The sequence below is a fragment of the Ictidomys tridecemlineatus genome, chromosome 7 (assembly GCF_052094955.1).
Source record: "Ictidomys tridecemlineatus isolate mIctTri1 chromosome 7, mIctTri1.hap1, whole genome shotgun sequence".
Classification (NCBI taxonomy): Eukaryota; Metazoa; Chordata; class Mammalia; order Rodentia; family Sciuridae; genus Ictidomys; species Ictidomys tridecemlineatus.
Window position 1 is genome coordinate 105335285 of NC_135483.1, and position 4499 is coordinate 105339783.

A 4499-nucleotide genomic window follows, 5' to 3' on the forward strand; every position below is an offset into this window, starting at 1 on the left:
TGTTGAAGGCTTGGTCTCTACCTGTTGGGAGTTGGTGGGGCCTTTAGAAAATGGGGATTAATGAAAGAAATTAGTTCAGTGGGGCCCAATGAAGGGGATATTGGGGCCCTGACCGCTTTCTGACTCTCTGCTTGCCAACCACCATGAGGAGACCACGTTGTATCACATCATGATGTACTGAACTGATATGAGTCCATAGACAACCAATCCAAACAACCATGTACTGAGACCAGTGGAACTGTGAGCCAAAATAAACCTTTCTTCTTATGTTGATTGTCTCAGGAGTTTTTTCACAGTGATGCAAATCTAACAATCTCTCTTTTTTTTAAATGTGGATAATTACAATCTAATGCCTAGAATTACAAAGAATAAAACGAAATCAAAGATTTCTTGCTAGTAAAATGAAGTGTCGGTAACAGTATTAAAATATAGATCCTTACCCCAAGGATACTTACATGGAGCACAGTACAGTACCTATTAATAGGACACACAGTTTAAGGAGGAACCACACAAAGTTTTAATACCATTAAGTTGCTATGATGAATGCCAGGGTCTCCAAAGTACCTGGGTCATTATGCAGTCACCCAGGCCTCTTCTCAGAAGTTGGAGTAGCCTTTCCAAGTACTAGGTGCCAAATTGTTGTGTCTAGCAGTCTAGCAAGGGTCAGGCACTGGGCCTCTCTTATAATGGTTTAGCTGGGCCTTATCCTGATTCGGATTAAGAGGCCAAGTATTTGGGGTCTTGATTGTCCAGGCATAAATAACCCACTATAAAGGTACATACAGGCAAAGTCCCGTCGCTCCCATCTCTCAACTCCTCAGTTCCCCTCCCTGGAGGAAACCAGGTTTTTTTTGTTTTGTTTTGTTTTGTACCAGGGGTTGAATCCAGGGATGCATAACCACTGAGCCACATCCCCAGCCCATTTTATTTTTTATTTTAAGACAAGTTCTTGCTAAGTTGCTTAGGGCCTTGCCAAGTTGCTGGGGCTGGCTTTGAACATGCAATCCTCCTGCTCCAGCCTCCCGAGACACTGAGATTACAGGTATGTGCCATTATGCCTGGTGGAAGCCAATATTAAAATTTATAACTAAAAGACAAACACACTCTGGTATTTGACTTCCAAATTGCTCTGTTGTGAAACTTAATCAAGCTTCCACAGCTAGCATTATATCCAAAGGTGAGAGGTTTCTACTACTGTAGACCGTCTATTGGTCACAGAAGATGGCATTTATTTGCCCAGGGAGCTTCATTTCTTACAAAGGGGATTCCACAAGAGAGTCCTGTCAAGCACTGTTGACAGAAATCAAACCCTGTTTAATGTGAAAGACAATCCTGTCTAGTTCCAAACATATTCCTAAGCATTATAGTACTGACACGCTCTTTACACATAGAAAGGCAGTTCAAACTTGTAGGATTTTGGAGCAAAGTCAAACCAACTTTTTAAAAAATATTTATTTATTTATTAGTTATTGGTGGACACAACATCTTTGTTTGTATGTGGTGCTGGAGGATCGAACCCGGGCTGCACGCATGCCAGGCGAGCGCGCTACCTACCGCTTGAGCCACATCCCCAGCCCCTCAAACCAACTTTTGAAATAAGCTATTCTTTATTTTTGAAATAGATCTCCCGAGTTTAATTATCACCCAGTTTTATTTGCGGATCCTGATCTGAGTGTTTTGGGATCCATGAAGCCATAAAGTTGATCATGCATACCAGTAATTCAACATCAGGTAGAAACAGTATATATGAAATTGTGCTTGAACATGTCCTGATAGCACAGGTGAGTTGCAGGAACAAATAGCCTTCCATGGTTGCTACTCCTGCTGTATGAATACTCCTCTCAACCCATATATGGCTTCATGGAAAACTGCCTATAACTAATTGGCTGAAAAATAGTTGTCTCTTTCTCAGGCCTAGTTTATAGATGGTTCTGCATGAGAAGCTCTTACCTTAAATCAAATTTGTTAATTATGGGGCTGGGGATGTGGCTCAAGCAGTAGCTCCCTTGCCTGGCATGCGCAGGGCACTGGGTTCGATCTTCAGAACCACATAAAAATAAAATAAAGATGTTGTGTCCACCAAAAAACTAAAATAAATAAATAAATAAATAAATATTAAAAAATTCTGTCTCTCTCTTTAAAAATATTTTTTAAAAAATTTGTTAATTGGGGCTGGGGATGTGGCTCAAGCGGTAGCGTGCTGGCCTGGCATGCGTGCGGCCTGGGTTCGATCCTCAGCACCACATACAAAGATGTTGTGTCCACCAAATACTAAAAAATAAATATTAAATTCTCTCTCTCCCTCTCACTCTTAAAAAAAAAATAAAAAAAAATAAAAATTTGTTAATTATTAAATTATAATTTGGGCTTTAGATGACTATATATCAGAAGTAGGGTGAGGGTGTAGTTTGGTGGTAGAGTATGTGCTTAGTATGCTTGATGTCCGGGTTTCAATCCCTGGCAACCCCCAAAAGATGAATAAATAAATGAATGTATGTGAACTAGAAAAGGAACCTAGATTTAGAGTGATTTATGAGACCTGGGGGGCTCTTACCTTTTTAGGGAAACTGGGAGCATCTTTGATGGGTAGGGATAGTAGCATGATGTTAGGCAGAACCTGGATGATGGAATTGCTGTTGATTGTTAGCATTTCTAAATGTGAGTGGAAGTGTAGGTGTGCATGCTGAGTTTTCAAAGTGGGGAACGTGCTAGATGGTCTGTTGTAAGCTTGTCATCACTATTGCCCCCTCCTATAGTACTCTCTCAATCACAGAGGAAAAGTCTGGAATTATGTGACCAGCATCCCTTTCCCCATATTGTTCCACGTTAGACTCTGCCAGTGTACATTGTTTCAAAAAACTTTTTTTTAAGAGAGAGAGAGAGAGAGAGAGAATTTTAATATTTATTTTTTAGTTTTCGGCAGACACAATATCTTTGTTTGTATGTGGTTCTGAGGATCGAACCCAGGCTGCACGCATGCCAGGTGCGCGCGCTACCACTTGAGCCACATCCCCAGCCCTCAAAAAACTTTTTATTTTAAAAAGTTTAGACTTAAAAAAAAATGTGAATATAGTAAAGAGCTCACATATACTCTTTGCTCAACTTTCCCTAAGATTAAATATAATTATAACATAATACTCAAACTCAGGAATTAATTCTGGCAAAATGCTATTAATTAAACCACAGACCTAAACATTGCTCAAGGATTTTCCTTGATGTCCTTTGAATGTTCCAGGATCCAATCCAGAATCCCACATTGGGTTTAGTTTTTGTATGTCCTTGTTCTCTAACTTGTGTTTCTTGATTCTATTTTAATTTATTATTTATTTTCTTATCTTTCATGACCTTGACTTTTGATGAGTAATGGTCAGGTTTTGTTTTGTTTTGTTTTGTTTTATGTTACTGAAGATTGAACTCAGGGGCATTTAACCACTAAGCCCAGTTTATTTTTTATTTCAGGACAGGGTATTGCTAAGTTGCTTAGGGTCTCCCTAAATTGCTGAGGCTGGCTTTTTTTTTTTACTTCATATTAAATTTTTAAACAAATTATTTGCAAATTTGTGTTTTTTATAGTAACTGAGCAAGAAATATATAGATTAGGGCTGGGGATGTGGCTCAAGCGGTAGCTCGCTCGCCTGGCATACGTGCGGCCCGGGTTCGAACCTCAGCACCACATACCAACAAAGATGTTGTGTCTGCCGAGAACTAAAAAATAAATATTAAAAAAAAGAAATACATAGATTAGGACAAATAAATATGTTGGGATATAATGGCTGAGACCTGCTATTCTGAAGAATTTAACCCTGGATGGGTGGGTGAGAAGGAACCCAGGGTTTAAATACATGCACTAATGGTGCTATAAGTATGACTGCTCTGCTGGTCCTTCCTGGCCTATTATTGGATTTTTCATCTCTTGATACCACACATCAACCTTGGACCTGACCTCAGCAAGGTCATTTTGACCACATGCCTCAGGGCAGAGTCTATGGATGCGTTAGTTATATACATGGGATGAATCATCCCAGTGGGTGGTTGTACCATTTAATTAAATGGACTGACTCACCTACTGTCCACACTCCAGAGTGATCAACATTATTGTATAGTGGCCATTGTAAGACAGGTATTTGGGAGAGTCTCTCTCCTATTTGGTTTTGTCTGATGTTTCCTTTTTATTAGATTGAAGTCATGCATGCATTTTTTTTTCTTCTCAGTACATTTCATCACCACTTGGTTAAAATGGTGTGTTAGTCAGTTTCGTGTTACTATAACAAATATCTGAGATAATCAACTTATATAGAAAAAAAGGTTTATTGTATTTCACAGTTTTGGACATTTCAGTCCCCAGTTGGTTAGCTCCATTGCCTTTTATGTGTGTGTGTATGTGTGTGTGTGGCAGCGGGGGACAGGTCATCATAGTGGGGAGTGTATGGCAAAGCAAATTTGCTTAGGGGCTGAGGTTGTGGCTCAATGGTAGAGTGCTTGCCTAACATGTGTCAGGC